Here is a 20793-nt window from a genome sequence, read left to right as displayed (position 1 = left end):
TAGGCCCGCGCGCGCGGGGCGGGGCGGGGCCTCCCGTCCAACGGGGCGGGGCTTCGGCACGCGTCCTGTGTTGGGGGGCGGGTTGCGTTCCAGCGCGACTGCGCGCCCGTAGGCGCTGGTTTTGCTGCCTCTGGGAAGGGGCAGGGGCGTGGGCCCGAAGAATCCGACAGGCGCCGCCTCTTTTGTCGGTTAGTCCCAGAAAGGCTTTTTTTGCTCTCCCAGGTAATTCCATCTCACCAACTCCCATTTTTTTTTCTGCGTCTCTCTTGAGAGTGAACCCTGCGCTGACCCTAGGTAGGGCATTCTGGTTTGCAGCCTCCGGACTGCTGGCACAGAATACCAACTAAAGCCTAACTTTTTATTCCTAGTAAGTTTAAATGCAGAACTGTAAATTCCAAGGGAATGAGCAGTACCAGTGACTGTCAGCAATACTTGCAACAGATTTTTTTTTCTTGACTCTCCCGCCCCACTTCCCCCACATGAAAGGTCTCTCTGTGTAGCCTTGGCTGTCCTGGAACTTGCTCTGCAGACCAAGCTGGCCTCAAACTCAGAGAGTCACCTGCCTCTGCCTCCCGAGTGCTGGGATTAAGGGCACGTGCCACCATAGCCAGCAACAGATGTTTTCATGGGGAGATCTCAAAATATTTACGGTTATCACCAATTGAAGTTATGTGTATTGTTAAATTTACTGCTGTTAGATCATCGTGGTTTTTTTAATGTAGCGCTAGGCGTTTTTTTTTCTTGTTTGTTTGTTTGTTTGTTTGTTTGTTTGTTTTTTAAGAGGCAGAGCCTTGGCTATTCTTGACTCACTTTGTAGATCAGGCTGGCCTGGAACTCGCCTGCCTCAGCCTCCCTGAGTGTGGGGATTACAGGTGTGGGCCATCACTCCCGGATGTAGCTCTACAATTTAAACATAATTGGTTTTGTTTTTTGTTTTAATAATTGTATGTGTGTGACACAGAGTCTCACTGTGAATCCCTGGCTGGCCTAGGACTTGCCAAGATGATGAAGCTGGCTTCAAAGTCACAGAGATCTGCTTGCTTTTACCCTAAAGTAAACGGGTAAACTCCATGCCTGGTAGCAAACTGGTTGATGAGCTGTGGCCTCCTTGTCCATGGGTCGTTCTGACTCAGCAGGAGGAACTGGCTCCAGATGCCTGCTTTGAGCTGCCTCTTCCTCGCCCTGATCTCACCTGCCATGAGTGAGACCCCTTTGTGGCAGACTGGCCGACACATGGCTGTTCCCCAGCCTAATCCAGGTGGTGGAGCCCTTCCGCTTTGCCGTGTAACCAGTCCTCTACCAACGCCCCTTTGCTGCAGAGTCTAACCAGGCAGGCAAGGCTACCTCACACTTAAAGAACAGAGTCTCCCAGACCAGATTACAATGTGTGAATTGCAGGAACGTTTTGCCTGTATAAATGTGTGTATGGAGTGCTTACAGAGGCCAGAGACGTTTTTGTATCTCCTGGAACTGGAGTTACAGATGGTTGTGCACTGCCTTGCAGGAATGGAGAATCGAACCCAGGTCTCTGTGAAAGAGCAGCCAGTTGCTTTTAACCTCTGAGCCATCTCTCTACACCCTCCCCCTTGTAAAAGGTTTTTGAAAGCTTGTGGACAGTTGCATTTACTGAGAAGTATTCAGAATGTCCCCCCCAAACAGCTGCAAACTTTCCCATTACTGTTCAGTGACTAGAACAAATATTTCTTTTGTATATTAGTTGTGGATGATGGTTTATGCGTCTTCAGCTCTGCAGACATGCATGATTTGTTGTGACATCTACTTCAGGCCATTGCTGCCTTGACTTCCCCACAGGATGGACTTAAAGTGAGTAAAATAAACTCTTTCTCCATAACTTGCTTTTGTCACATTATTGTATCATAGTAACGAGGAAGGAAACCAAGACAGCTTAAAATTACATATATTACAAATAAGTACACACACACACATACACATATTTTGGAGATGGAGTCTCACACAGCCCAACCTTTCCGTCAACCCTGCAGTACAGCCAAGACCGGCCTTGAATTCCTGGTCCTCCTGCCTCTACTGTCCAAGTAGGATGATAGTTGTATGTATATCACTATGCTTAACTCTTGATATTATTAGGAAAAAAAACCAAGGATTTTTCTAGGTTCATTTTTATTTACGTATATGTGCATGTGACTGTGCAGATACATACCACATACGTGGTGATGCTCTCAGGGGCTAAAAGAGGGATGAGAACTTCTGAAACTGGAGTTGCAGGTGGTTGTGAATTGCCCAACGTGGGTGCCGGGAGCCAAACTTAGGTGCCCTGTAGATGCAATACTGCTCCAATCTGCTAAGCCATTTTCCAGCCCCATATTGCTATTTTCTTAAACATACTTTTGGATTGCCAATAAGGTTGAATATATATTCTTTTTTAAAAAAAGATTTATGTATGTGTTTCTTATGTAGACAATGTTCTTTCTGCACGTACGCCTGCATGCCAGCAGAGGGCACCAGATCTGATTATAGATGGCTGTGAGTCAACATGTGGTTGCTGGGAATTGAACTCAGGACCTCTGGAAGAGCAGCCAGTGCTCTTAACCTCAGAGCCATCTCTCCAGCCCTATATTATTTTTCTTTCTCCTTTCTCTACATTCACTCATTCATTCATTCAGTGAGCCGGGGTCACACTGTGCTGCCCAGGCTGGCCTCAATTCCTGGTTGAATGAGTCTCTGGTCACACAGGTAGCTGCGACAACAGCTGGACCACTGCACCGAACAATACAGAATGTCGTCACTCGTCTTTTCCAACTTCCTGTGTGGATTTCCTGTACTGCTTTGCCCATTAAAAAAAAAAATCCCATGCTATTTATGTTAAATTTCATAGTATTGAAAAAGATTTGCTCATTATTTTATTTTTGCCTGCATGTGTATATACCAGGCACATGCATGTCTGTAGAGGCCAGAAAGGGCATTGGATCTCCTGAAACTGTAGTTCTAGACAGTGTAAGCCCCTGTGGGGGAACTGGGAACCGACTCTGAGTTCCCTGGACAAGAATCACCAAGCCTCTGAGCCATCTCTGCAGGCTCCAGTTTTCTGGGGGTTTGTTTGTTTGTTTGTTTTTATGATGTAGCCTTGTCTTATTTCCTGTGTTCACTCTTAGCTCTTAACTTCTGAATGCTCTTCAGCACAGTTGGTGTTGTGAAGGGGAGATCAGAGTCCAAAAGCTCTGTGGTGAAGGAAGAAAAACAATGATCAGACGCCTGGGCTACTGCGTTGCAGCGGCCTGTGGAGTGGGCGGCAGCGCTGTGCTGTTTCCCTGGCAGCCTCCCCACACTCTGCCTTCTCTACCCCTCTTTTTTCTCCTAGTGTCAGTCAAGAAGTGTTTTGTTGTTGCTCCTTTTTTTTTTTCCTTGCATTGCTGAGGATGGAGCCCAGAATTTCATGTGGATTAGGCAGATCTTACTGCTGAGCTGTCCCCAGCCCAACAGCCTTATTGTCTATAAAAAATGTTTACAAGTGTTTATTTATGGAGAGAGCACATGCCATGGTGTGTGCCTAGGGATTAGAAGACAAATTGTGGGAGTTGGTTTACTCCTTCTGTCGTGGGGGTCCTGGGGATTGAACTCCGATCATCAGACTTGGCTATAAGCGCCTTAACTTGTTGCGCTTTCTCCCCATGAGTCATTCAGGTACATAATATATGAATTATTTTGTTTTCTCAGCCCTTAGCCTAGTACTGGGCATATGGTAGAAATTCATTGAAAAATTACTGAATGAACAAATGATTCATATATAAATATGTATAAAGAAGGTACCCCCCTCCCCGCCAGGGGAAAAAAAATCAGGACAGATCCCCAAGGACATGCTGATGAGCTGGGACCATTGTATGGTGCCTTGTTAGCTAGTTAGTTCCGTGTATCCCAGGCAGGAGGAGCCCAGCCCTGTTCCAAGGACTCTACCCACGTGGACCAGTATCTACCGAGCACATTTCTCACCCAGTTATTTTAAAACACGAGGCCAACATCATGAAACTCACAATTGCCTCTGAAAAGTATGTTCCCTTCCAAGCCTACGCAGTTGTCCTGGCTGCTGATTTTCTATCAAGAGCGGTGCTTGCTTGTGTGGGCACAGCCATCTCAGGGGAAGTAACGGGGGCCCACAGCCCATCTGAAGGCTGATTGGGGGGACCTACCCAGGTCACAGTGAGCCCCTCCCGTGATAGCAAAGCTAGGGGTGGGCATCCTCCTAGCTAGTCTGAGAACCTTTGTCCTTATTTGCTCAGCGCTGTCATGGATCTTATAAAAATAAGATCCTTTGGGGGCTGGAGAGATGGCTCAGAGGTTAAGAGCACTGACCGCTCTTCCGAAGGTCCTGAGTTCAATTCCCAGCAACCACATGGTGGCTCCCAGCCATCTATATTGAGTTCTGGTGCATAATAAGATCTGGTGTATATATAATAAATAAATAAAATCTTTAAAAAAATCCTTAAAAACAACAACAACAACAACACACATACAAGAGGATAGGAAAGAAAACTGCAGAGAGAAGTAACTGCTAGTTAATTCTGTTTATCCCGGGTAGGATAGGAAAGAAAACTACCCCAATCCAAGAGGGAAATAGTTTCACCAAACCCAAGTTACATTACAGTGCAGCTGGGAACCCTTGTGCTTATGAAGCCAATTTCCTTTGTTAATAGTTACATAAGTCTAATCAGAGTGTAGATTTCTTAAGTGTATTCACACACAGGCACTTTTCAATCGCTGTGATTTATTTTTCAATAACACTTCCTTTAAAAAAAAAAAAAGCTTCAAAGTTCTGTCATTCTGCCTTCTATATAATTTCCAAGGGCAGAAACTTTCAACTAGAACTAAGTAAACACATATAATTTCACATTTTGAGATTTGATTTTTTGAATTACAGTTGAATCTTATTGCAGCATGATTTATTTGACATGTTGAGAAATAACTGAGTCAGATCTTGTTCCCTGGAAGAGAATTACATGCATCAAAATCTCCAGGATGCTAAAACAGGGAAGGATTGTAGAGGCATTCGTGGCTGCGGCGGTGGTGTGTGTGGGACTCTGGAAGCCACAGGTCGCTGGCTTCCTGAACGTCACACAGCTAGTGCGCCCTGGGTGAGCAGAGTGGCCTACACTATCCCCAGTGCCTCCGTGAGGACATGATTCTTTCTTGAGCTGTGGACAGTGTTCTGAAAGGCACATTCTGTGCCACTTGGGAGAAAGTGGTAGGCTGGGGTGTAAGACCCACTTTCTTGAGTGGTGGCCAGCGCGCCCTAAAATTACTCCTATGTGGGAAGCTGGGTCAACTCAACACAGGCTTGGCCATCTTGACTCTTCCATCAGTGGTGTCCAGAGCACCAGGCCCCTCTCCTGAGTCAGGAGCGCATACTATCTGGGCGCTTGACCCAGGAGGACCTTTGTACAAATCTGACTGGTCAATTATAGTTAAGAACTCAAGGAAGGTCTGGTCATGGTGGCACTTTCCTTTAACCCCAGCAGAGGCAGGTAAATCTCTGCGTTTACAGAGAGCGTTCCAGGACAGCCAGGGGTATACAGAGAAACCCTGTATCTACCCCCCCCCCAAAAAAAAGCAAACCCAAAAGCAAGGCAGGAACTTGACACCTGCTGCAGCTAAACCTGTGTGTTTTCTTCCACCGTGAGTTAGATCCTGTTTTACTTTCCATTGTCTTAGTCTGTGCAGGCTGGATGGCTTATAAACAACAGCAGTTTGTTTTTCACAGTCTGTAAGCTGGGAAGTCCAAGACTAGGGTACCAGCAGAGGTGGCATCTGCTTCCCCACAACGGGTATTTTTTTTTTTTTTTTAATAGGCTCAGGGTTGTAGATGAGCCCTGTTTTGTTTTGTTGCTGTTGTTGTTGTTTTTGACATGCATGTTGGGGATTTGAACTCAGGCCATCCAGCTTACACTGCAGCAACCATTTTTACTAATTGAGCTATTCCCCCAGCCCCTGGGGAATTTTAATCCTGCAACGAGGTTACTCTTGCCAGAATACAAACACACCTTTAATCCCAGCAGATAGAGGCAAGCAGCTATCTGAGTTCAAGGCCAGCCTGGACTAGAACAAGTTTTAGGTAAGGAAAAGCTGAGGTCCAGGTGTGGTGGTACACGCCTTTAATCCCAGCACTCAGGAGACAAGCGTGTAGATCTCTGAGTTCTGTTCAGGCTGTTCGGTTTTGTGAGCTGAAAGGCAGGGCAGTGGAGTTGAGTTTGTGGTAGTTCAGTTTTCGGAATTCAGAGGCAGTTTTACTGGGAGAGTCTTACAGAGACAGGCTGAAGAGAGAACGAGCTAGAGAATGAGAAGGAGCCAGAAGATTAAAGCAGATTGCCCAAGTTAGTATGAGGCCAAGCAGAGCAATTCAGGAGAAGCCAAGAGAAGCCAGATTGAATCAGTCAGCTTGGAGAGGAGAACAGAAGCTGAGAGAGAAGTGAGATTTGAATTAGTCAGCTTGAAGTGTAGTTTTGAGTTGAACCAGCCAGCCAAAGTTCAGAAAGAACTAGAAAGGGTGAGCTTTTTCAGCAGTAAATCTCAGAGGCTGAAAACATTCTAGGCCAAGATAAGCTAGAAGCTTCCAGGACTAGGCCTAGGTTGGCAGATGGAGGCAGTAAGTCTCAGAGATGACAATTACATCTGGCAAATAAAAGTTACTTTTACACTGGAGCCTCTCAATAAGGGCACCAGTCACTGATGAGAGGCCTCACTTTCAAATACCTTCAGAGTTAGGGATTTAGTAGGCGGACAGGAGCCATGGCTCTTGCTGCTCTTCCAGATGTCCCAAGTACAGTTCTCAGTGGCATGTCTAGGTGGCTCACCCAGCTTTTAAGTCCAGTTCCAGGGGATCCAACCCTGTCGTCAGGGATCTGTGAGTACCACGTGCACACGTGCACACGTGCACATGCATTGTGCACGCATAGACACGTACACATAGATAATAGTAAAAAAAAATATCTGAACAAGTACATTTGGAGGGATCACATTTATGATCCCATTGAAGTGTCTAACCTGTGAAATCCTTTAGGACAAAACAATGTCTTACTCAGCCCAATGTTTGCACTAAAAGAATTCCATGAAGGTTTGCAACCTACATGAGCAATGGCAGGGGCCGCCTGTAGGCACAACTCCAGGTGTCACAGCATGGCCCCTGATATATGATTACATTTGTTGTGTGCTCTAGGAGAACTTTCGGTTGAGCAAGACAAGACAATTACAAAGATGTTTGTAGAAGGTCTTTCACAGTAGCAGCCAGTGGGTCTAATATAAATATTCACAAAAGGTAAAATAAAAACATACATTACGCTGTACTCACCCAATAGAATTCTAACGCAGCAGTGTCAGTGAACAAATTACAGCACACCTGTCAATACACGTGAATCTCAAAAACAGTGCTAGGTGAAAAAACGAAATCAGAGTCACTACACTCAGTGTGGGTCGGTCCATGTGTACAAAATTCAAAGCCAAGAGAAATAAATTACTGCTTACATATACTACATTCCTTAAAGAAGGACAAAAAAAACTGATGGTGATGCGATGTTCTGAAAATGTCTTTCATTCTCCGAGGCTCAAACTTTTGCTGGACCTCAGAGCTGAAGTTAGTAATGCACCTTAAAGTCACTTAAGACTTAGGCTGCTTTCCTGCTGTATACTGAGCCTGTGTGTTTCACCTGCCCCTAAAGAGAACGATGTAACAAGCAATCTTACTTGAGGTGGATTTCCCTCAAGTAATCAACTTCCCAGCCCTGACCCGTATGACGATTGTGTATCAGCTCCTCAAAGCAGCCAATGCAGGAAGTTGAAAGCAACTTCCTAAAACCTACCGTAAACGTTGACGCCACCATTTATTGATATTGGTTGATAAACAATGGTGTCTGGAGTACTATTTGTTGTCTGGGTTAGTTGGAACCAGTTGGAGCCAGTGACTTAATCCCATAACAAACAAACAAACAAACTCTTAAAGATTTTGTAAAGTATTCTGTCCCTTCCCTGTGTGATGCTCTTTATGCTGTTGAGTAAATACACAGTTGAACCCTTTGTTATTGGCAGACACACACAGCTCACACAGCAGACCAATACAGAGACACACAGACAAGTCTTCAGGCAGGCACAGATGCAGACTCAGGCAGAGAGACAGAGGACAAAAGACACAGGGAATGAAAAGTAGAGAATTCAAAACCTGGACACACTCTCGGTTAAACAATTCCAAGGGGAAGTGCTTTTCTTTTTTCTTTTTTTTAATTATTTATTCATTTTTATTTTATGGGCTTTTGTGTTTTGCTTTCATGTGCATCTGTGTGAGGATATCAGACCCCCTGGAGTTACAGACAGTGGTGAGCTGCCATGTGGGTGCTTGAGCTGAACCTGGGTCCTCTGGAGGAGCAGCTAGTGCTCTCAACTGCTGATCTGTCTCTCCAGACCTCCCCCGCCTTTTTTTTTTTCAGTGTGATGTTACCTTTGCATTATCAGTGACTAAGGATTAATCACAAGTGTATGTAATCTGTGCAAAATTGTTGACACTTCAACTAGTAGTTTTTTTAGGGGAATGGGCATAATAAAATGGAGGCAGAATCGAGGAGCTTCAGAGTAATTTTTTTTCAGCCAGAAGATTAATATGTGACTATTTTATTTGTGTTCTTTTGAAATGTTATATATAATATACATGTTCCCGAATTTCACAACAGAACATCCCAAATAGCATCAACAACAGCCCCAGTGACACTTTCCTGAGCACCTCTCACAGCTGTCTGGCTTTGGAGAGCAGCATGCTAAGAGCCCCGGACTGACTGCACGGGGAATGGTTGACAGTGACCCATCTCAGCCAAGTGCTGTCCTGACTGAAGGACTCTGCCTACAGGGCGAGCAAGGACGACCAGCCACAGGTGGTGTCCCTACCCTCCTGACAGGCTCCTTCTTTCTGAGCATCGTTAAAGGGAGAATGGTTGAAAATCTTCTTCCCCATCCCAAGATTATGGCTCACCAATGGACAGAGCCCAGTAAACACAACATGCCTGTTAATAGCTGGGTCCCACAGGTCCTTGTTGAATACCAAGGGCAGGGCCCTTGTGTGCGGGAAACACAGAGCTGGCCCCTTAGCAAGTCCAGAATATAGTTTCCTCAGAAGGGACCAGAGAGATGAGTCAGCAGGTAAAAGCGCTTTGACCATCCGAGTTCAGGTCCCTGGAACCCATGTTAAAAGGCCAGCTGTGACAACATCTGTAATCCTAACACTCCTACTTACTGGGTATGAGATGGGAAGAGGAGGGGGAATCCCTGCTCAGGAGGGCAGGTAGACTGGAGAGCACAGCAAAGGCAAGAGTCAACAAGGTGCCAGGAGAGACCTGACTCCTACCACCAGCTCTTCTCTTACCTCCACATGTGTATGGAGGCACGTGTGCCCGCACTCACAATACACACAGCACATCCCCTGTCTAAGTGAGGATTTTATTTCTGTGAAGAGACACTATGACCACAGCAGCTCTTATAAAGGGAAGCATTGAATTGGGGCTGGCTTACAGTGTCAGCAGTTTAGTCCATTATCCTCATGGCAGCAAACATGGCGGCACGCAGGCAGACATGGTGCTGGAGAAGGAGCCGAGAGTTCTGCATCTCGATCCACAGGCAGCAGAAGGAGACTGCGACCCTAGGCCTAGCTTGAGCATATATGAGATCTGAAAGCCACCTCCACAGTGACACACTTCTTCCAACAAGGCCATACCTCCTAATAGTGCCACTCCAAACACATGCGTCTATGGGGAGGTAGAGGCAGGTGGAGTTCTGTGAGTTCGAGGCCAGCCTGGTCTACAAAGTGAGTCCAGGACAGCCAAGGCTACACAGAGAAACCCTGACTCGAAAAACCAGAAAAGAAAGAAAGAAAGCAAAGGAGAAGGAAGAAAATTTTTTCTTGGTCCCTCACAGATATTGTATGCTCTTCTCCAGAGTCATGCACAATTCTGTCATTAAGTAACCCAGGTTGGGGGTGGAGAGATGGCTCAGTGGTTAAGAGCCCTTGTTGCTCTTGTAGAGGGTCCAGGTTCAGTTCCCAGCACCCCAAGGTTGCTCACAACCATCTGAGGCTCCAGTTTCAGGGGATCCAATACTCCCTTCTCCAGTCCTCCGTGTGCACCAGCCCCACACACAGAGTGCACATATATGAATGTGCAAAACACCCATACACATGAAATAAGTAAATCTGAAAAATAAAAAAAAAAAAAAAAGAAACCTCTCATTTAAATATCCTAGTTGTGAAGTCCCAGAAAAACTTGAACTTGCCTTTTGGAAGCTCCATGCTGTGAGCATGGCATTTGGCTTCCCAGAGCCACCTGTTGATGGCAGTAATGGATACTCAGGAGGTTGGTGCAAATGCTAAGAAGGAGCATCAGTGTTAAGCCCCTCATTTTTCCCACAGAAGGAGGTCAGTCAGTTTTTGTTGAATGAATAGCCACTGTCCAGGGCTTGCTAGTCTGCTTTAAAGGCTCTGGGTGGTTAGTTACATCTTTTGGATTTGATTGTGGTGATGACAGTGGCCACTTCTCAGGAAGGCCAGCTGTCTGGGGCTGGGAAAGAATGTACAAAATGGCCTCACCTTGATGGACTCACTATGTCCAGGCTCTGCCCCTTGGCTACTCTTATAATTCAGATTTGTCTACATATTCGGAGAGAACCAGTTAGGAACCAATTGGGACATTCATAGGAAAATCATGACACGAGTTTCTTAATTTACTGTGGGAAATAGCAATGTAGACTCAAATTTAGTCTCGAGGCTTGGTGGTGTTGTCCCTTTGAGAAAGTGATGGAAGTGATGGAAAATCTGAAGGGACAAAGAGTCTGGGGGTGTTATAGCTTAGAATTGGAGTAAGTCCCCCTTCCCCCCGGGTGCTGAAGGGTTAGGTTCCAGCTTGGTGTTACTGAGAAGTTGTATGACAAAACATTTTCTGGGGAGATGAAACGCACGGTCCGCTCACCCAAAATAGGGAGCCCATGAAAGACCAAAGTACTGATACTACCAACGGCCAGCTTGTACCCTGACGAGTTTTATTGCTGCTACTTACAGAAATACCGGTAGTTACTTACGGGAACAGAAATGGCTCACAGACAGCTGCACCACCAAAGCCCACACCAACATGGATGGCAGGTCACGGAGACGGGCACCTGGAGCTCACTGCACAGCCTGCAGGCATCTCATCAGGGTAAAGAGGGTCCTTCAGGCGCCTCTGTAAGTCTAAACCTCTTCCAGGCAGGGCCGCTGGTTCTGGAACCAGCATCCAGAGCACAGGTGAAAGGCTCCTGAAGGCAAGGCATCCCTCAGTATCATACCTTCTGCCCCTCCCCATATCTGGCTTCTGAAGCAGGCTGGACATAACCTTTGACACACTGACCCTGTAATGAGGTCAAGTCGAAATGCTCCTTCAATGCGGCTAACAAGCCATCTTTGAAATTAGGAAGATCTTTCCGTAGCCTGGAAATAAATTGCCCTGCTGTCCACTAGATGGTGTCCAATATACACCCACAGTCCCTCCTCACGGTGCTCTGGAGAGGCACAGGAGGTCCTGACTGTGACACTGATAAAGGAAACCTGCATGTTTGGCAGGCCTGGTTTGGTTGCTAACGCTTTGTGTTCTGGTAGCTGGAGAAGAAAGGGAGTTGCTGGTGGAGTCGTTCCGGGGGAGGTGATGGATCTGGGCCTGGGCCAGGAGTGGGCAGCGAGAGGTGATCATAGAGGGCAGGACCCCAGGGGCAGGTTGGTCACAGCCCTCTTTGAAGTTGGTTGTTTCAGTCCTTCTCTTTTCTCTTCTTTTTCCCTTTCCAGGTTGTAAGCTCCAGGAGCTCCGAGGTGCGGTTCCATTCATGCTTTTCAGGACCGCTCAGAATAGAGGCAGTTAGTTTATTTATGGTGCTGACATCATTAAATAGTCCATTGCTGTGTCTGGATTTGGAATCACCTAGAAAATGTCCTGGGTGTGTCTCTGAGGGCTTTTCCACAGAAGTTTCACCGGGTAGGAAAGATCCGTCCCATGAGCTGTGTCCCAGACCGAATAAAACAGAGCAAGCGAGCTAGGCACCAGTGTTAATCTCTACTTTCCACCCCACCACCATGCCTCCTTGTTGTGGTGGTCTGTGTCACCTTAAATCACCAGCCAGAATAGGCCCTTCCTTCCTCAAGTTGCTTTGTGGGATGTTTCACCACCTCAATGAGAAAAGTAGCGATGAAACTCAAATGTGTTGAGGGTCCCTGTGAGACTTCTAAAGCACTTGGGTTTGCTTCTGTCAATTTCTTTAGTTATTCCCAAATAATTAAATTGTGATTTTGGGGCTGGAGAGTTAGCTCAGAAATTAAGAGCACGGCTTGTTCTTCCAGAGGTCCTTAGTTCAATTCCCAGCAATCGCATGGTGGCTCACAACCATCTAGAATGAGATCTGGCGCCCTCTTCTGGCACTCAGGTGTACATGCAGGCAAAAGATTGTATACATAATAAAATAAATAAATCTTTAAAAAATTGTGTTTTTTTGTCCAGGTCCAAATTCCTGGGAGAGATGTAATTTACCCAGGGTTCTTTGCAAACTCCTTCCTGGCAATCCTGATAACAGAGTTGAGATCAGGAAGTACCCACCTCTAAGCTACTCCATATTGTGTGAGACAGTGGCTTTTCAGGCCTGGCTTCACTCCAAGAGACTCCATTACTCAATCAGCACTTGACTTCATTTGTAGGACAAAGGATGTCTGCACCTGGGTGGACACACGGATGGCACCGTCTGTCCTGCCCCACCCATATGGCTCAGACTGGTTACTCGCTTATAAAAGAAAAAAAGGGTGCCACCCTATACATTTACCAACATAAGTTAGGACTATAAAGTGTATGGTCTTATTAAAATCATATCAGGAAGACCAGGCCTGAGAACTCACGGGTTACACCAGACTGAGAGAAGGGGGCAACTCTCCTACCCGGGTCCCATGAAGAGGCAGACACCTAATTCCATGGTGGTGATAGTCTCTATTGATCTGTGTGTCAAGGGACCATCAGGCAGGGAACCCCCAACTGTCTAGGGGCTTCATCTTGGCTCAGTCTCCACTATTGATGAGGCCTGCTTGAATTGTCACCCACCCACCCATCTTCCTCCCCTCCTCTCCATCTTTTCATTCCATTTCATCTTCTGCCTATTTGTTCCTTTGATTGTCCACATCTGGCCCAACCCTTCACCTCTACAGCCTCTAGCTAAGTGTAAACCTTGACTCTATAGCAGTATCTAGAAGAACTCCCACCAGGCTAGTTACCTGATCTCCTATGGAGTCCCTTCACATCCCCTACCAGCTTCCCATTACTGCCTCTCAGTCTGGCCTCTTCAAGACTCACTGTAGCCATTCTTTAACCTAGACATCTGTCTGTCTGTCTGTTTATTGACTGTATGAATGGGTAATGTGTGATCTGAGAGTTAATATTAGCTAAGGTTGGAACAAAAGAACCTGAACTTTCCTTAGCTGGATAGCAGAGACATAAGAGCTACTCTGGCAAGCTGCTGCCAACAAGACTGACATAGCTTGTGAGTTTATTATGACATTGTGGGAAGACGCAAATGTATTCATCTATGTTCCTGACACAGTGAAATCATGACATATGGCTTCGGGATTGAAGCGTGCTTCTCATCCTCTCCTCTTCTCTGCAGAATACCTCCAGCCTTGTTTATTCACGCTCTGTATCCATCAGATCTCCAGGGATGTATGTCTGTGAGTACATCTGTGATGCGGGTCCCTCACACACAAAATTCTGTCCAGGGGCTGTCTTTCAGGCATTCCGGCTCCTAGCTCTCCTTGCAAGGCTGGCACCTCAGCTTTGTCTCACTTCACTTAGGGGCTCATGGCTTTCCACTGCAGCAATCTTCGGTCCTCTCAACAACCAATCATTTTCATCAGGGCTTGTAGTGGCCTGAGCGTGGCATTTCAGCTCCCTGTGTTCTGTCAGTTGGTGCCTGGGAGCACACGGGGGATGTGGAGACCAGGCTGCAATGGCAGGTGTAAGGCCCTGGCCAAGGCTTTCACTCCTTCTGTTTCTTCCCCAACAAAAGAACAAAGCACCATTGTATTTTACTCATTTCAACTACTTATGGGAGAATCTATGTTTACAGGTCATTGTCCCAACCTCTGGCTTGCTGTGGGGGATGAGACACCCTTCCAGTGTGAGAACCTCGCTGCTCTTTGCAGCGATGCTCAGTTCCCTGAAGAGAGAAGCTGAGGTATGCTCAGGGACACTGGAGAGATGAAGGGAATCCAGAAGAGTCTGAGAGCTCCAGGGAGCCTCAGCTCAGAGGCCACCTTCTTGTGGCCAACCTCGGAGCTCCTTTTCAGCAGACCCCGGGCTGATTAACAGCGCAATCACTGGGCTTTTAGTTCCCCATGTTAGTTAACACACTATACAAAGGACATGACGCCAGGCTTGCCCTGTGTCAGCAGTGGGGCCTTGGCTCCCTGGAGACCTTCATCTGCTATTCTGACAGGACACAGTAGGCGCTCTGCCTTTGCCCGGGGGATGACTATGGGGTGGCACTCATGCAGGGTCTTTGTGATGAGGGAGGACTTGGATGGCGAGGATCATGGTGACACCAGGAAAGCAGGTGTTAAAGGCAGCAGCCTGTGGAGGTGTCCCTCTCTGTGGGGTGTATGAGCAGCAGCCCACCCCCTCCAGAATCCAAGCTTTGCATGAAGACTCTCTCCTCATAACCGAGTCCCTCACCCGGGTCTTCTCACTAAACCACAGTCTCCTCATTCTCTGGCATCGGCTATTTATCTGCACGGCCTTGGAGGGAGATGTGTGGTCACCTCACAGCCCCTTGCTCAGGGACTCTCTGTCCTCTCTCTCCCCATAGCTGTGCAGCTGAGCCTGTTTGTAGTCCTGAGTGAGCTCCAGAATCATCAGGGGAGCTGTTTAGAAATACCAGGCTTTATGCAATTGGCCGGAATGCAGGGGCCGCAGGGAGCCTCACTTCTCCAGCTTCTCCGATGATAGTTGCTGCCCTGCCTGGAACGGGGGGGGGGGGGGGCTTCCTGCCCCCGCAGCCAGCCATCGGCTTGCTTTGATCTGCTCCAAGCAGCAGCTCTAGCCCTTTTCTCTCCAGCAGCATCCCTGGGCTCCTTGCTGTCTCTCTGCTCTTTGGTGTCCCGCACATCTCTGAACCCTCTCAGTACTGATTTTATGCGTGTCCCAGCAGACTGCTGCTGTTTGAATTACAGAGAGCAGAGCCATAAAGATATAGCTCCTGGGAAATAAATTAAAACACTCAATCATTCAGCCAAGACAGAGAACAGAGGTAGGGAAGACTCTCAGCCCCCAAAGACGGGCCAGAGAGGGAGCTGAGATGGGAGAAAGCAGCTGGATCATAAGATGATGTTTATGAAAAAAAGCCACTGAGGCAGAGGGAGGGAGGGGTGGAGGGAGCACCTTAGGAGGCACCTGCCGAAAAGGTCCCAGTGATGGTAACTATTGATTGTCAACTCAGAGGATCTAGAATCACCCTGGAGACGAAGCTCTGGGTGTGCTTATGAGGGAGTTTGTAGATTAGGTCATTAAGTTAACTGCCAGGCCCAAGAAAAGGAGGAAGCAGGCTGAGTTAACAGAATTTAGCCCTCTCTACTTCCTGACTGTGGATACAATGTGACCGACTGCTTCTGCACCTGCTACCAAGTCTCCTCTGCCAGGATGGACGTTATCTCTTGGAATTTAGTCAAAGTGGCCCCACCCCCACATGGGGTCTCACTATATGGCCCAGGCTGACCTGCAACTCACTGTGTAGACCAGACTGACTGCAAACCTACCTGCTTCTGCCTCTCAAGTACTGGGATCAAAGGCATTTGCCACCCTGCCCTGAAGGCCTTCATTTTCTTACGTAGCTATTGCCGGGTATTTGGCTGAGGCAATGAGACAGATAATACAGTTCTCTCTGACGACCACCTCTGAGGAATTGAAGGACAGAAGACAGAAGAGGGTTTGGTGTGCCCACTGTTTGGAGTTTGTGCCAGCTGGGTATTTGTGATGTTAGCCAGATAAAAGTGGGGTGTCAGGGGGCTGGGGAGATGGCTCAGCAGTTAAAGAGATGTGCAAGCATGAAGCCTGGAGTTCAGGTTCCTAGAATCCATGCAAATTCCGGGTGCCTAAGACAGCTGCCTGTAACTTCGGCCTCAGGAGGCTGGAATGGGATTCTTCCCAGCAAATTGGCTAGTGAGACGAGCCATAGTGATGAGGTCCGGGTTTGACTGTCAGGAATGTTGCCTTCCTGGCTGGAGCCCTTTGGAGCCTGAGCCCAGTGTTCCTGAGGAACTAGATTCTTGCCTCAGAGCCCTGGGACTAGACCTTTATAGTCAAGGGTGCCTTAGGACTCACCAGTCAACTTCGCTTTTCTTTTTCTTTCTCTTTTGTCTTTTTGGAGGCAGGGTTTCTCTGTGTAGCCCTGGCAGTCCTGGAACTCACTCTGTACACCAGGCTGACCTCAGACTCACAGAGATCAGCCTGCCTCTGCCTCCTGAGTGCCGGAATTGAAGATGTCTGCCACTGTCGTGCAGCTCAACTTCACTTCTATAAGGCGCTAAGTGGCACCCCATCAGCGCCTCTGGCTCTGGGCAGAAGACTGGGACCCGAGCAGAAAGACTCAGCATCTTATCTGGTGAGCCAAGTGTACCTGCTGGGGTTCAATGCACATACTCGATGTCTTAGTTACTTTCCTATTCCAGTGGTAAAACACCATGATGGAAAGGGAGCATTTCACTGGTTTTGAAGAGTCAGAGTCCATAACAGTAGAGAAAGGCGTGGCGATGGGAACAGCTGACAAGCAGGAGGCAAATAGAGCTAACTCCGAGAGAGCGAACACGAGGAACGGCTCTTTTGCAGCCTCGAAGCCAGCCCCCAGTGACGTATTTCCTCCAGCAAGACCACACCTCTGAGTCTTCCCCCAAAGAGCCACCGAAACTAGAAACTTAACTATTCAAACCTTCGAGCGCGTACGGGGGTCATTCTCATTCAAACCACCACACCAGACCTGGTGGAACTGCAGCCTCCAGACCCGACCCTATGAGGTGGCCACAGGGCCCTGAGAGGCAGGGAGGGAGTGTGACGGAGCCTGTTCCTCTTCCTGGGACACACCTGTAGAGTAAGTGCCTGGAAACTTCATCCCGGAGCTGCCGCTGGGAGGTCAGCTACTGGCCGTAGGTCTGTCTAACAGGGAGCTCTCTGTCTGTGGAGTTTCTCTGATCAAGTGGTGGGACAGAGCTGGTCGGGAGTGGGGACGGTGGGCAAGGCCTTGGGAATAGTGCTACAGGGGAGTCTGTGAAACTCCTCATACCTCGGCTACTTGGTTAGACAGCATATTAGTTACTCCTCTCATTGCTCTAACGAAATCCTTGACAAAAGCAACTCAAGGAAGGGAGGATTTATTTGGACTCGTGGTGTGAGGGTACATAGTTTGTCATGGTGGGGGAAGTGGGGACAGCTTGGTGGTTTCCTTGCGGCTGCAGTGACGAAGGGCAGGGAGAGGGACGCTGGTGTTCCTCTTGTTCCCCCTTTTTATTCAGTGTGGGACGCCAGTCCATTGGCTACTGTCACCCACATTTAGGGTGGACCTTCCCTCCTCAGTCACACATCTTTGCAAATTCTCTCACGCATGCCCCAAAGGAGGTGTGGCTCTTGGTGTTTCTAATGCCAGTCAAATTGACAATAAAGGTCGATCACTGTGATGTGGTTAAAAACATCATGATATATATATATATATATATATATATATATATATATATATATATATATCAGCATTTCAGCATTTGGATTGGCTGTTAACTTGAATCACCACTAAGACTGGACCATATTTAAGATTTTTTTTTTAAATTTATGTAGATGACTGCTCTATCTGCATGTACACCTGCATGCCAGAAGAGGGCATCAGATTCCAGTATAGAAGATGGTTGTGAGCCACCGTGTGGTTGCTGGGAATTGCACTCAGGACCTCTGGAAGAGCAGACAGTGTTCCTCATTGCTGAGCCATCTCTCCAGCCCAACATCTTTTATTTTTACTTTTTTAAACAAGTGAAAAGAAAAGAAATAATTCCAGGGCTGAGATACAGCTCAGCAGTGAAGAGCACTGGCTGGTCTTCTCGTGGACCAGGGCTTGATTCCCAGCACCCACATGGAGACTTACAACTGCCTGTACCTCCAGTTCCAGCAGCTCTGATGCTTTCTTCTGGTCTCTGTGGGCACCAGGCATACACAAGACACACAGACATACATGCAGGGAAAAACCCTCAAATGTAAGTAAGTAAATATTTTAGGCTCTCCCCCCAAAGTAACAGCCTAAAGAGGAAATCACTGAAGAGATCTCTTAAAAAATGTGATATGGATGTTAAAGCCATCTCCACAACCGATGGCTTTCTGAAGGTCTGTGCAAGGGGCAGGCCACTGAGACTTTGATCACGCTCCAGTGGATATGTAGATAACACACACACACAAATTTTTTTTGAGGTTTTTTTTGTTTTTGTTTTTTGAGACAGGGTTTCTCTCTGTAACCTTGGCTATCCCGTACTTGCTTTGTTAACCAGGCTGGCCTTGAACTCACAGTGATCCACCTGCCTCTGCTTCCCCAAGACTGGAATTAAAGGTGTGTGGCACCAAGGCTGGCTTACAAAAATTAAAAAAAAAAGACTAATAAATTCAACCATAAATGGACAAGAGGGGTCTAACTTACATGCCTCTGTAAGGACTTAGTTATTCTTTGTATTTAGCTGCATGTATGTACATATGTGTGGAGATGGGAAGTTGAATGTTCATATATATTTTTTGATCATCATTTATCTTTGAGAAAAGATCTCTTGCTAAACCTGGAGCCCACTAATACAGCTCCATTACCAGGCCAACAAACGTCAAGGACCCGACTGTTTCCATCTCCCCAGCAGCAAAGTTATAGGTTTGTGCCACTGCACCCAGCTTTTATATGAGTACTTGGGATTTGAACTCAGATCCTTGTGCTTACACAGCAGGCAGTCTAATGACTGAATCATCACCTCAGCCTCCTGGTTAAAGACAGCTAGGTGGGTAAAAGCTCTTGCCACTGAGCCTGATGACTTGAGTGTGATCCCTGGGACCCACGTGGTGGAAGGAGAGAAATGACTCCCACAAGTTGTCCTCTGACCTCCGTGTGAGCGCATGGTCTCACCTCACCCGATACATAAAATGTTAATAAAAATAACGCTGTCCTTAACTTTCTAGACTTTCACATTGTGCCCATAGGCTAGAGTGGCATTGCCCCCTGCCATTTATGTTTTGAATTGCTCCCACAGGGTTGGGACTTGGTTGCTGGCTGATAGGTTTTGAGAAGCCATTTCATAGTGACGATTCTGACTTAATCAATCGATCCCTTGATGGATTCATAATAATGGAGGTGCTGAAAAGTGGGAGGCTGGGACTAGCTGGAGGAAGTGGGCCCCTGAGGGTGCCTTGGTATCTTGTTTTTTGTTCCTTTTCTTGACTCTGCTTCTTCTCTGCCGTGAGCTAGGCTGCTCTGCTCCATAGAAAACCCTTCTGCCAGAATGTTCTGCCTCACTCTGAGCCCAGAAGCCACACAGCCCAGCGATCCCGGATTAAACCCCGAAGCCACGAGTCACAGCAATCTTTTCTTCCTTGTAAGTCATTTTTCTCAGGTATCTGCCGTAGCAATGGAATGCCTGACTAAAACTCTCCCCTTTCGGGCAGCAGAGTCCAGCCTGTGTGGGATCGGAAGCCCAGAGACTAGGGGCAGAGCCTGTCTTCCCTCAGGCAGATACTGTCAATTTCCAATTAGCCGGAAGCTTGGCAGGCAGCCCCAGGCTCCAGACTACACATATTAATGAAGGTGCATTCCCTGCTGGAGACAGCACGGAATGAGGAGAGAAGTCAAATTAGGTTCTCCTCCTGGAGGGACATTAGTCTTTGGTTGGGAGCTGTTGGCTTATGTCTGGCAGGGGACGGGCATGGCTTCTGGTTTGGAGAGTATTCCAGATCCTCCTCTAGGCTGTGGTGCCAGCATGGGGAGTTTGGAGACGAGTCTTAAGACTTCAGCATGCCCTTCTCACAGAGGCGTGACTTCCAATGGAGGCTTCTCCTAAAGGAGCTACGACAGAGATGGGCTTCATTGTACCTCAGACTTGAGGCAGGAAGCAGCATTCCAGAAGGTCTTAGGGAGTGGGGTAGTGGGGCTGGGGCTACTGTTCATGAGTAGACAAAGCAAGAGAACAGGGAACTGCTTGTCCTTTGGATGATAAGTGCAACCCAGGTTTCATGATGGGGAGCTGGCCAATCCTCAGATAGAGCTGAGCTTCAGTAACAGGAAGCAGGGACAAGCAGAGACATCCAGTTCTCAGTTTAGAAAGCAGAAGGACTGTGATGTGCCCTAGAACAATCCCCAGAAAGTCCCCAGGGAGCATCCTTTACTTGTCAGAGGCAAAGCTCCAGGGAGTAACAGCGTCTCTTGGTCAGTCGTATCCTGACAGCTGCAGACAGGTTTTCATAAAACCCAAGGCAGCATCTGCTGAGAAAAACTGAAGCATTTCTCTGGGGAGCCATAGGCTTCTTCTTTCCTTCTCCTTCTCTTTGGCTGCTTTGAGGCTCAGCCCAGCCTGAGTCCTTCTGAGAAGCTTCCTGGAGGGAACCATCTTGGAGGGAACCTTGGATGGACACTCCTTTTTAAAAGTCAACCATTCTAACAAAATATAATTCAAAAATATACTAAATCGATCCTTTACGTGATAGATAGTAACTCCTCAAGGCACGAGCCAGAATGAACCTTCTC

The 20793-nt window shown here is 47.4% G+C and overlaps 1 long non-coding RNA gene across 1 annotated transcript; it reads left to right on the top strand.

Moving 5' to 3' along the window:
• The first annotated feature begins 7 nt into the window (after positions 1 to 7).
• On the top strand, positions 8 to 12448 carry LOC132646409 (uncharacterized). The gene is made up of 3 exons (XR_009584659.1): positions 8 to 1824; positions 11054 to 11189; positions 11810 to 12448. It is a non-coding gene; the product is annotated as an uncharacterized LOC132646409 (long non-coding RNA).
• Positions 12449 to 20793: the final 8345 nt, after the last annotated feature.

This window comes from Meriones unguiculatus, chromosome 11 (genome assembly GCF_030254825.1).
Source record: "Meriones unguiculatus strain TT.TT164.6M chromosome 11, Bangor_MerUng_6.1, whole genome shotgun sequence".
NCBI lineage: Eukaryota > Metazoa > Chordata > Mammalia > Rodentia > Muridae > Meriones > Meriones unguiculatus.
This window is presented reverse-complemented; position numbering and strand designations above follow the sequence as displayed.